At 56.5% G+C, this 12,456-nt stretch overlaps 1 long non-coding RNA gene across 1 annotated transcript; it reads left to right on the forward strand.

Annotated features, from left to right (window-relative positions):
• Positions 1-441: 441 nt before the first annotated feature.
• On the forward strand, positions 442-4,369 carry LOC306815526. Its single transcript, XR_013777415.1, has 3 exons — positions 442-509; positions 3,076-3,192; positions 4,017-4,369. It is a non-coding gene; the product is annotated as an uncharacterized lncRNA (long non-coding RNA).
• The last annotated feature ends 8,087 nt before the right edge of the window (positions 4,370-12,456 follow it).

Below are 12,456 nucleotides of genomic sequence, written 5' to 3' on the forward strand. Positions count from 1 at the left end.
AGAAGTTGCAGAGAAGCATTTTTCAATTACAGTTTCTTAGTCCCTACCTTGTGATGACTGACAAGCCAGCAGGAATGTTAGCAGAGAATTCATCCTCATGTGGCATTTGAGATGATTAGAGAAATTAGGAGGTGGGATTAATGTGAAATATCAGGCACAGGAACCTGCTGTAAAGTTGGAGGATCGAATATCAATATTTGGGAAGGATTTGCAGGCTCTGAATCAGAATTGCAGTGGTCTAAAAGAGAAGGCTGAAAGGGCCAAGCATTAATCTGCAGCATCAGAAAGAACACTCTGGGCCTTCAGAGGAAAATGGAAATGCACTATCAGCCTTTAAATATATATATTTCTATTTATTTATAGTTCTATATTGTATACAATTCTAATTTTCTAACATGAGGTGTATATTGATTTCCTCTCTAGAAGCTGGAGATGTGTGGGCATCCTGATGACTGTAACAGATTTTCAAGAGTTGCCTGAAGCATGCACAGAACTGAACTGACACAGAGGTACAGTCACTTTTCATTTAGAAATTCCACTTATGAAAACTGAGGCTGAAGGTGTGTTTGGAGTCAGACCCACAGGACAGGCTTTTTCTTTTATCACGATTGTTCCCCTGGTAATACAGACATTTTCTTCACAGGAGATTTAATAAGGTACAATTGTCAGAAGGAATGTTTTGTGCTTTAGTGGAAACACTTGTAATCATCTATCAGCCTCTATTCCTCTCACAAGTGTGAATTTCCAGGTTATTTCTGCATGTGCAAAGGACTCTCTGCTTCCCCTACCAAATGTGTGGTGTCCTTGTAAAACAGGTAAAAGCAGCTGAGTCTCCTGAAAATAGTTCTGGTTTATTCACAGTAAACACTTGATTTCATGCTTATATATCAAAGATAGAATATTATTTTTAGGTTGCAAACTGTTTATTTGCCTATTTGATCAATTTAATTTTGTTCTTCAACATTGTAAATTTTCCTTAGGGGTGTTTGCAGCATTTCCCCCTGCTCTGCTCTCAGGGATGTTTTTAGCAAGGATTGGTTTTCATGCTCAGCAGTTCCCCTTGCCCCTTGCTTTGCTGCTTCACTGGAATGTTCTAACTAGAAAACTGCAATATTTCTGGAGCTTTCAGTGTGCTAAGTGCTCAGCTCAGGGGCCAAGTGGGGGCCAGCTGGGCAACTGCAGCAGCACAAGGAGAAATGAGTGGATGCTGCATTTTATTTGTGGGAAAAGCTGCTCCCTGCATCATCCCTGCCAGGCCATTGGAAAAGCTCTGGTTGTACAGTTGGGCTCTCTTGCTCTTGGAGCAGTGGGGTTTACTTTTTGTCCAGCTGGCAGAATATTTCACAGATCCTGCTTGGGATTTTTCACTTGCCTGAGTTTTCTTCTGTTTTACCCTCAGTTCCATGGTCAGGACTGCAATTCTTCTCTGGTTTCCTTTTGGCAACTCCTTGGTTCCTGTGAAAATGCTCCAAAGTCTTGTTTAACATGCTTTTGTTTCCTGGTTTGCTCTTTTTAAAGTCCCCTAGAATAATACAGTGTATTGCTGATTCACACTGGGGCTCACTGTAATGATCCCTGGGGTGATTTTTTTCCTTGGGTTGAATTTTGTGGCTTTTTAGTTTGTTCCATTTTTGGTTGCTTGGTTTGGTTTTTGACTAGGAAAGCCATCATAGAACCAAACAACCTTTGTGGTGAAATAAGTAGTCCAGCAAGTTCTGTATTCTATATTTTGGGTTTGAAAGATGAAGAATTCAGTCAGAGAACAGAGATGAGTTGAACAATGTGCAGTTCCCTCCATCCAGGAACGTTCACCATGACAGTGGTGCAAGTTCAGCTGTGCCCATAACCAAGGTGATTCTTGCTGTCCTTCCAGAATTCTGCCCAGTGACAGAGAGACTTTATTCTATTGATGAAGCTGCTTTCAGTGGCAGGACATCACTTTTATCTGCACTGGTGCATAACAGATGTCACTGGCACAGGGAGTGTGGCCCACGTTGGGCACAGTCCCAGCTGAGCCTCCCCAGTCAGGGCTTTATTCAGGGAGGAAACAAAGTCTGAACTGGTTCCACTGCTGCCCCTTGAATCCACCTGTTCTGCAGTGAGTCCAGTGTGGAAGTTAAAGCTCCATTAGTCCAGTGCATCAGCTGCTAGAGCACTGCTGAGCACAAAATCCCAAACCCAGAGTCATGGTCTGAGAACCACGGCCCTGGGTTTAGCAGGATGGCTGCTAATCAGGAGCTCTAATAAATGACATTTCACCTGTTCACTGTCATTCTCAGCCCAGCACACCATCAATGCTTGAAGTGCTTCATTAGTGCTCCAGCTCTGGTTTGCTTCCCTTTCTCTACAGCAAAGAATGCACAGGAAGAGCTCTTGCCAAGGGCCTGCTCTGCAGAAGTAGCTCCCTGAACTCCCTTCCAAATATTGAATTGCACTGACCTTTTTTGGCTTCTTTTCTTCTCCTCGATGCACTTTCCTTCCATGAGAATAGTTCTGGAGTTCTGTGGCTGTGCTGTCACCCTTCATTCAGTCCCTGCTGGATGGAAACAGGCACTCCTTGCAGCTGTCCTTGTAAATCAGGGTGCAAAAGAGCAAACAGGAGAGGGGCAAAGGGAGAAACAGGCAGGAGACAGCTAAGGAGGTAAAGGGAGCTTGGCAAAAGTGTTGGAGAAAAGCAGAGAGGAGAGAAATCCTGCAGGGCCAGAGAAAGGCTCAGAGCACTGAGGGGCAGCTGATGTTCTTGCTGTGCTGGTCAGTGGCACTGGCCATGGGGGGTGGCTTTTTTCCCTCAATTCCTTGGAATTTAGTCCACCTAGTGTGAACTATCTGTCCATCAAATCTTGTTTAATTGTTATTTTGTATTTAATAAGTGCCAAAAGATTTGTTGCTGAATGTTTAGGGGTTTTTCCCCCTTAAAAAATTGCACACCAGTTTAAAGCAGAGCTAGCCCCACTGAGAGAAATGGGATCTGAGTTTGGAATTTTAGAACTGCAGAAGGTGACTGCTTATGTAATAGCACAACAAAGCTGGTGCAGGTTTCCTTATGCAGAATTCCCTCTGCTTTCTCCTTTCCAGTTTACTCCAACACTGAGCTTCAAGCAAATCCCAGAGGTTGCATTCTAAGAGCTGTGCAGAGAATTTGGGCAGAGAACTGTGCTTCCATACCCACCTGCATCATCCAAGCAATAGCAGGTAAGATGCTTGTTTCTTGGATTTCAGGCCCAAGGAGTGAAATTCCTGATTAGAGCCTGTAGGTTTGTGACCCTTTGGAGTTGCTGAAGATCCAGGTGTGTTGCCTGGTGCCTGGATTAGAATGCCAGTCCCATTTGAAACAGACAGAAATGTGTTATCCAAAAAGTGAGTCTGGGTGCTGCACCTGCCTGGCCCCCCTGCACCTGCTCACCCTTGGAAAGCTCTGCAAGATTTTTTGAGTTAGGGAGCACTGGGGGGTTTGTTTGCAAGGGAAACTACATGGAGGGGGAAAAAAAGCTGGGATGGGGGGACAGAAAGAGGAGCCCTTCTGTGCCTGCTGTCTCTGTTTCAAGCTCTGAGGGTGTCACTCCTGTCCTGAGGGTTCAAAGGGATAATAGAAAAATGGATTTTTATTGCCTTGTGCACAGGAGCTGTGCTAGTCCCAGTTTAAAGAGAGGTGAAAAGGGAGAGAGGGAGCTGAATGCTTACCTTATATCCTGGAGAAATTGTTCATTGCTGTGCAATGCTGCCTCTGTCCTGTGCCAAGATGACTGGGCCCTGGGCTGACAACAAGTTAATTCAAAACCTCTGTTTATTTTCATTCTAATAGTTTTTATTCTGGCTGTTTTTCTTCTGCCAGTGCTTTCTCAGTAATAGTAGATTGTTGTACATAATTCCTGCCATAACTGAAATACACCCTTCCTTCTTTTCCTTGTTTGACAGCCTAAGTAAAACCACAGTGTGTATTTTTTTCTCTATGATATAATAGCCTAAGAGCTCCTAACTCTCACACATGAATAATTTCTATTCTAATTGGAAAACAGATGAACTATCTGTGCAAGTCATAAAAGAAAAAGGAATAAGATAAAGGAGTAAAATCAAAGGTAAGAATTTGTTTTTTTCTTGACAGAACTGTGATCTTTCCCAGAAAATGCAGGAGGGAATAACCCCACACAAGCCACTCCCCCTGAAAGAAGCCAAAGCCCCTTGGAGGATTGCAGCTCATCCCTGCTGTCATCTCCAGCAATCTCTGGGCACTGAGATGAGATGATCTTGCAATCTGCTCTGGGATAGCAGGAGGGCAGCCAGACCTGACAGATCCTTCACTTCCAGCTGGACTTTTCCAAGCCTCCAGGACTTCACTCCTGCTTCAAACAAGTTTTCCTATGCACTGCAAGGCTCACTTCTGATTTCCTTCTCACTTCTGGAAAACCATGGAGCTTCTCAGCAACCCTGGTGAGTCCCAGTCTGTTTCCTGGCTCCACATTGTTATCCTTCCCTCACTGCATGGTGTGCTGGCTTTTCTAAATCCTGGGGGAATAGATGCCTTGGCTGTGCCCTGAGGAACAGGGAATGGAGCACAGGTCTCACAGGAGCAAGAGAGCAGGGAGGGTGCACAAGGGAATCAGCTCCTCCATCCCTCCCCAAACATCCCAGATCATCCTGGCTCTGGGGAAATATCACTTGTACAAAGCCTTGGGGTGATTGTACCAAATTCTAGTACTGGATAACAAAGATAATGATGGGGGGGGGAAACAAGAAACCCCCAGCACCTTTTTGCATAACAAACTTGCACAGGTATAACTTGTGAATCTCTTCTTTGTGTCTAAGGTTGCCCATTCTCCCTAAAGCAGAGAAACAAAGCAGGCAGCAGTAAAGAAGCTGTCTGGGGTACAAGACACTGCCTCCTGCCAGCAAAGCTATTTAGTGTCCATCTCTATTCCATCCAGCTGTAGCCAATTGCACAGTTATGGTAACAGTGCCCTCCACAGGAATTTGGGAGGGATTATAACACTCAGAGCTAATGCAAAAGATGTTCTAGAAATGAGTGCAACAGCAAACTGGAATGTTATTAAAATGATAAAATACTTGAACTTCAGGGGTACAAAATCTCAGTGTCAAAGCTCTTTCTCTTTTGCAGGCACATTTACATCTAAGGAAAGCACAGGCTGCTTCCAATAGGCTTCTTCACAGCCTGATAGCAAAGGTGAAGTTTGCCTAACTCCATTTGCATCAGGGATATAAAAGCAGATGAAGCAAGTGAAGAATGGGAGAGCTATTCCTAGACTGCAGCAGACGCCAGCAATGAATTCTGAGAGGGCTCCAGCCTCAGCCTGGCACGGCTGGATTTTTCCTTGGACCTGCCTCAATTAACTGAGCTTTGGGCTTTTATGGTTGTGACTTGGTGTTCTCACTGGGGCAATTGGAAATAATTTTAGTATCCTTAGAAAGGAGTAGAAACATCCAGCTAAAAGTCTCACCTGTGTCCCCTGTAAGTTATCCCAGTTTTGCCCAGCTAGGAGCTGCACTGAAGTCAGGCAGGGGAAATGACATCAGGGAACAGCTGTAAAGGTAAAGGCAGAAAGAGAAGATTTACCAGCAAAAGGCAGGGAAGGGGAAAGGGGTCAGAAAACATTTCTGTGGTCTAATGAACAATAATTTCTGTTTCCCCAGTGAGAACAGACTCCCAGCCAGTCAGGCCTGACTGTCCCCTGCAGCGAGGGCTCAGCACACATGCACAGAGACAAGTGCAGCAGCTGAAAGGAAAAAGAAGAAACAGAAGAAAAAGGTAATTTCTTTTGTTTCCAAGTAGTTTGCAGTTCTTCAAGCCCTAGCAGCATTTGCTCTTGGTTTGGGCTGGGTGAATGATGAGCCCTGGGCACAGCTGATGCCATTCACTCAGCTGGAAGCCCGGGGTGGCTCAGAGGGGACACAGAAGTGTTTGTGTAGGACAATGCCAGGGGATGCCAAGGGCAGGCAGGTGGCATTTGGAGGGGATTGCTGAGGGGCCTGAAGGGAGCCCAGCAGACAGTTTCCCTGGGAAAGGCCAGGCCCCTGGGCAGAGCAGGCAGGGCTCTGCAGGGGCAGCAGGGAGGGCTCAGCTCTGGGCACTCTCTGTGTCCCCCTGGGCTGGCACAGGCAGCCAGGAAGGGAGGAGAGGCTCCCTGGGGATGAGGCAGAGAGAGCCAGCAGGGGAGCGGCCTCGGGCTGCAGAGGGGCAGCAGAAAGGCAAAGGGACCTGCCTGGCCACTGGGGGCAGCAGGATGGACACTGGGCTGAGCAGGGCAGGGCAGGAGGGGCTCTGAGCTCATCTGCAGGGACACAGGGAGGGCATGTTTGGGAGGGAAGAGCTGAGGGGATGAGTTCACTCACCCTGGCACCACTTGTGTTTGCACCAGGTGGCACCAGAGGGGAAGGTCAGAGCCAGCCCTGCTTGACCTCTGAATTCCTGGATCAGTTTCAGAAGCTGCCAGATGAGGGATTAAAAATACACAAGGATGAAACCAAGAGCAATAATGAGGTAAGTGGGACTCCATTACACTGTTGTCATAGAATTCATACCAGAGTTCTGATGACAACAATGCAGTTCTTCATTTGTGTTAGTCACTGAGTGGGATTTGGGGTCTGTCTGGATTTCCAAGCCCTCATGGTGGCCCTGACACTGCTCAGGTGGCAAAAGCAGAGTCAGAGCTCCTGGCAGGCACAGGGTGTGTTCCCCCAGAGTGGGTTGTGGAGGAATTGTTTGGGACTTGGCTTGTCCCTCTGGGTGATCACAGCCCAGTTGCTGTGATTTGTACAATTCCACACATTTGACTGCCCAAACTGCCCAGCCCAGGGGCTTGAGCTGACAGGGCAGCACAAAGATTGTTCTCTGTGCAGCGCCCAGATTTGGGCTCACTGTCAGCTTTGCTGGTTCCCATGAATTATCCCACAGCCCCCAGCTCCCTGCTCAGTTCCTGCTGCCATAACCTCACAGTGCCTCGTGGAGGGTGGATATTCCCATGCAGAGCTGCTGCTTGAACACCAGCTGTGCCAGGAACCAGCAGAGCTCCCAAGGAACCTCAGCAGCATGGGGACAGGGACAGGTGTGTATTGCAAAGAATTTGCTATTTCAGACCCTCATCCCCAGCCCCAGCCATGTCCCTGGGGGCCCTTGACAGAGTTGCTGGAGTTCAGCTGATGCAGCCCCCTGAGCTGGGCTCCAGGTGATATTCCCAAGCAGGAGAAGGCAGGGCCAGGGGCGCTCCCAGCCCGTGCCAAGGCAGCTCCCCGTGCCCAGGGGAGGACATCTCTCCCTGCAGCAGCTCAGCTCCTTCCAGAGCCTCAGCAGGGGCCTCTGCAGGTTCTTTTCCCTCAGCACAGGCTGCACATCCCTGCCTTCAGCACACCTCCAGCGGGACCCACCTGGGAAAGCTTTCCATCCCTTCTGCACCTCCAGCTGGCTCCCTGGAAACTCCCACCTGCATCCAGACACAACTTCATGCCACCCAAACCTCTGGTTTGAAGGCACCTCTGCAGGCTGTTGGCTGGGATTTAGTACCTGTGAGGGAAAATGGCCTTGGCTTTAGTGCTGCTGCTGCTGCTGCTGGGTGATGGGCTCAGGCTGGAAGGGAAGGGATTTGGGGTGGGCAGGACATACCTGGCAGCTGCCTGGCAGCTCTGGGAGGCTGGAACCAGGAATTGCTGCGTGAGCCCCTGGGCACGCAGCCCCTGCTGCCATCCCCAGGAAAGGGCAGCTGTTCCTTGGGCTGCTTCTGGGCTGTCAGTGGCTGTGGCCAGGCTGCAGCATCTCCAGGAGCCCGTTGAGAGCAGCCCCTGGCCCAGGAGCCACGGGCAGCCCTGGAGCCGTGTCCGTGGCAGCGCCGGCCGGGCCCCCAGCGCCCATCCCGGGCCGTGTGCTGGGCACGGGCAGGACACTGCAGGCACAGCCCCTCCCTGAGAGCCCCAGGGCAGGAGGGGCTGGTGCCTGCCAGGGGCTCCTGGCCTCCTCCTGCCCCCCGTTCCCTGCAGCTGGGACACACACAGACACCAAGGAACATTGCTAGCAGCCAGCAGGAGACACCGAGGCCTCTGCGCAGCTCTGGGCCACAAGAGCAGCCTCAGCTCCAGCAGCTGCCTTCATTTTGGCAACACTCACCTGCAGCAAATGCCACCTGCCCCTCTCCAGAAGAGCTCTGGCCACGCAGCAAGGGAAGCCTCAGGACTCCTCCTGCTCATGTTTCTCCCTGCAAAGAAACATGGCAAGAGCAAATCTGCAGCTGCTGGGTAAACCCTGGAAAGGGGCAGGAAAATCAGGGTTATGGGAAGAGTTTGGTGCTGTCCTGTCAGCTGCCAGCCAGTTCTGCCCTACAGCCAGGGCAGGGGCTGGTGTGTGAAGCAGCTTCAGCAGAAGAGAAGGAGCTGCAGTTCCCTCGCTGGTGCCAAGGATTCCTGCACCTGGGGAGGTTCATACCTGGGATGCAGAGACCGGCTCAGTCAGTTGGAGCAGAGTCCTGGTACTGCCCAGCTTGTGAGCTCAATTCTCCCACGGGCTGTGTCCTCCAGAGTCAGATTCCAGCGAGCTCTCTCAACCCCACTAGATCCTGCCATCTGGAAATAAAACAAAAGCTTTCAATAAAAGTTTCAATGAAATGTTTTTCTGCTGCAGAGCTTTTTTGGGTTGCAGAGCAATGGGGAGGGGGAGCATCTCACCCGGCAGGTGCAGCAGAAGCAGCCCGAGTGGAGCCGTGCCCGGCCCCGGCCGAGCGGCTCCTGCCGCGCTCCAGCCCCGCTCGCTGCGCAGGGTTCCGGGCAGGAGCCCCGGGCTGTGCGGGCACGGGGAACGGGGAGCCGGGCGCTGCTCCCCGCTCGGGGCTGCGGGGCCTCCGCACAGCGCGGGACGGGGGCAGCGGCAGCGGCGGCGTTTGGGGCTCCCGGGGCCGGCACGGCGCTCCCCGTGCCCCGGCCGCTTCCAGCCGCGATGCGGCGTCCGCACGGGGAGATGCCGCCGCCGCTGTCCCGGGCGCGGTTCCCGGCACAGCCCCGGCTCCCCGCGGCCGCAGCGGGATCGTGCCCGGAGTCCCGCGGCCGCCGGGCCGGAGCGGCAGCGGCAGCGCCGGGCTCGGCCCCAGCGCCCGTCCGGGGCGGCTGCTGCTGCTGCTGCTGCTGCCCGCGGCGATCCCGGTGCCGATCCCGGCCCGGGGAGAGGCGGCACCGCTCGGAACCCCCAGCGACACCGGCAGAAGCCCGAGCCGAGCCCCGGTCCCAGCTGAGCACCGCGGGCTCCGCGCAGCACCGGGAGCGGTCCCTGGGTCGGGCTGGGCGCAGCGATCCGGACGAGCATCCCGCAGCATCCCGGCAGAAGCGATCCCGTATGGAGCGGGGCGGGAGCGGATCGGCCGCTTTTAAAGGGCGCGGGAGGGGCGGGGCCGGGGTGGGCGGGGCCTGTACAGGTGCGCGAGGCGGAAGCTGCACAGGTGTGCGGGGCCCCAGAGCGCATGCGCGGGGCGGGGCTGAGGGGGATTTAAGCGGCGGCGCGAACCCGGCGGAGCCATTTGCTCGTCGGAGGTCGTGGTGCGCGGGTCGGGCTCTGTCTCTCTTTTTCTCTATATTTATGGTTTTTTTGCTTTTTTTTCTTTTTCTTGTTTCTCCTCTATTCTTCCCTCCCTTCCTCCCCTCCCCTACCCCCCACACCCCCCCCCCCAACCCCCCCCCCCTCTCCCCCCTAGCCCTCCCCTCCCTCCCCCCCAAATTCTCCCTTCCGTCCCCCCCGGCCCGGCGGCCGGCCCCGCCCGGCGGCCCCGCCCACCCCATACCCCGCCCTATACCTATACACACCCTACCCTATCCTATTCTACCCTACCCTACCCTATTCCTTTTTGCTTCTGCTGTTCCTTCTACCGTTCCTTCTCCCCCAACCCTGGGGTCCCCGGGCTCTCTCCCCGCTGCCCCCCACTCCCATCCTCCGTCCCCATTTTTGTTTTTTTTTTTTTTTTTTTTTTTCCCCCGCACGGCGGGGTTCGGGGTGCCGGATAATAAAGGCCGTCGTGCCCTGAGCCGGCGCCCCCCACGGTCCCTGCAGCCCCACACGGGGACCGCCCGCTCTGCGGGGGTCCCCATTCCGGTCCAATACACGGCCCGACACCGCCGGGGTTCCGGCTTTCCCTACATCACACGGGGGGTCCCGGGGTGGGGGGTTCAGGATGGGACCCTCTCACTAGGAGGGGGTCCCGGGGGGTGGGCGGGGTTAGGCGGGGGGGGGTGGGAGGGCCCCCTCCGGGGGGGGGCCCTGGGGGGGGGGGCGGGGGGCGGGGCCCCTCCGGGGGGTGGGGCCGGGGTGGGGGGGGTCGGGGGGTCCGCCCCCCTTGACCCCTCCCACCCTGGCCCCTCCCCTCGGGACGGGCCCCTCCCCCTGGCCCCACCCCAGGACCCTCCCCCGGACGGGGCTCGGGGGAGGGAGGGGGGGGGAGGGAGGGGGGAGGGTGGCGGGCGGGTGGGGGGGGAAGCAGAGGGGGTCACGTCACTCGGCACCGCGTATGTACACATAAAAAAAAAAAAAAAAAAATTTAAAAAACAGCGCGTCCCCCCCCTCCCCCCCCACCCCTCCCTCCCTCCCCCCCCCCCCCCCCCCCCCCCACCCCTCCCTCCCTCCCCCGGGCCCCGTCCGGGGGAGGGTCCTGGGGTGGGGCCAGGGGGAGGGGCCCGTCCCGAGGGGAGGGGCCAGGGTGGGAGGGGTCAAGGGGGGCGGACCCCCCGACCCCTCCCACCCCGGCCCCTCCCCCCGGAGGGGCCCCGCCCCCCGCCCCCCCCCAGGGCCCCCCCCCCGGAGGGGGCCCTCCCACCCCCCCCGCCTAACCCCGCCCACCCCCCGGGACCCCCTCCTAGTGAGAGGGTCCCATCCTGAACCCCCCACCCCGGGACCCCCCGTGTGATGTAGGGAAAGCCGGAACCCCGGCGGTGTCGGGCCGTGTATTGGACCGGAATGGGGACCCCCGCAGAGCGGGCGGTCCCCGTGTGGGGCTGCAGGGACCGTGGGGGGCGCCGGCTCAGGGCACGACGGCCTTTATTATCCGGCACCCCGAACCCCGCCGTGCGGGGGAAAAAAAAAAAAACAAAAAAAAAAACAAAAATGGGGACGGAGGATGGGAGTGGGGGGCAGCGGGGAGAGAGCCCGGGGACCCCAGGGTTGGGGGAGAAGGAACGGTAGAAGGAACAGCAGAAGCAAAAAGGAATAGGGTAGGGTAGGGTAGAATAGGATAGGGTAGGGTGTGTATAGGTATAGGGCGGGGTATGGGGTGGGCGGGGCCGGCCGCCGGGCCGGTGGGGACGGAAGGGAGAATTTGGGGGGGAGGGAGAGGAGGGCTAGGGGGGAGAGGGGGGGGGGTTGGGGGGGGGGGGGGGGGGGGGGGGGGGGAGGGGAGGAAGGGAGGGAAGAATAGAGGAGAAACAAGAAAAAGAAAAAAAAGCAAAAAAACCATAAATATAGAGAAAAAGAGAGACAGAGCCCGACCCGCGCACCACGACCTCCGACGAGCAAATGGCTCCGCCGGGCTCGCGCCGCCGCTTAAATCCCCCTCAGCCCCGCCCCGCGCATGCGCTCTGGGGCCCCGCACACCTGTGCAGCTTCCGCCTCGCGCACCTGTACAGGCCCCGCCCACCCCGGCCCCGCCCCTCCCGCGCCCTTTAAAAGCGGCCGATCCGCTCCCGCCCCGCTCCATACGGGATCGCTTCTGCCGGGATGCTGCGGGATGCTCGTCCGGATCGCTGCGCCCAGCCCGACCCAGGGACCGCTCCCGGTGCTGCGCGGAGCCCGCGGTGCTCAGCTGGGACCGGGGCTCGGCTCGGGCTTCTGCCGGTGTCGCTGGGGGTTCCGAGCGGTGCCGCCTCTCCCCGGGCCGGGATCGGCACCGGGATCGCCGCGGGCAGCAGCAGCAGCAGCAGCAGCAGCCGCCCCGGACGGGCGCTGGGGCCGAGCCCGGCGCTGCCGCTGCCGCTCCGGCCCGGCGGCCGCGGGACTCCGGGCACGATCCCGCTGCGGCCGCGGGGAGCCGGGGCTGTGCCGGGAACCGCGCCCGGGACAGCGGCGGCGGCATCTCCCCGTGCGGACGCCGCATCGCGGCTGGAAGCGGCCGGGGCACGGGCAGTGCCGTGCCGGCCCCGGGAGCCCCAAACGCCGCCGCTGCCGCTGCCCCCGTCCCGCGCTGTGCGGAGGCCCCGCAGCCCCGAGCGGGGAGCAGCGCCCGGCTCCCCGTTCCCCGTGCCCGCACAGCCCGGGGCTCCTGCCCGGAACCCTGCGCAGCGAGCGGGGCTGGAGCGCGGCAGGAGCCGCTCGGCCGGGGCCGGGCACGGCTCCACTCGGGCTGCTTCTGCTGCACCTGCCGGGTGAGATGCTCCCCCTCCCCATTGCTCTGCAACCCAAAAAAGCTCTGCAGCAGAAAAACATTTCATTGAAACTTTTATTGAAAGCTTTTGTTTTATTTCCAGATGGCAGGATGTAGTGGAGTT

Source organism: Erithacus rubecula (assembly GCF_903797595.1).
Source record: "Erithacus rubecula genome assembly, contig: scaffold_149_arrow_ctg1, whole genome shotgun sequence".
Lineage (NCBI taxonomy): Eukaryota > Metazoa > Chordata > Aves > Passeriformes > Muscicapidae > Erithacus > Erithacus rubecula.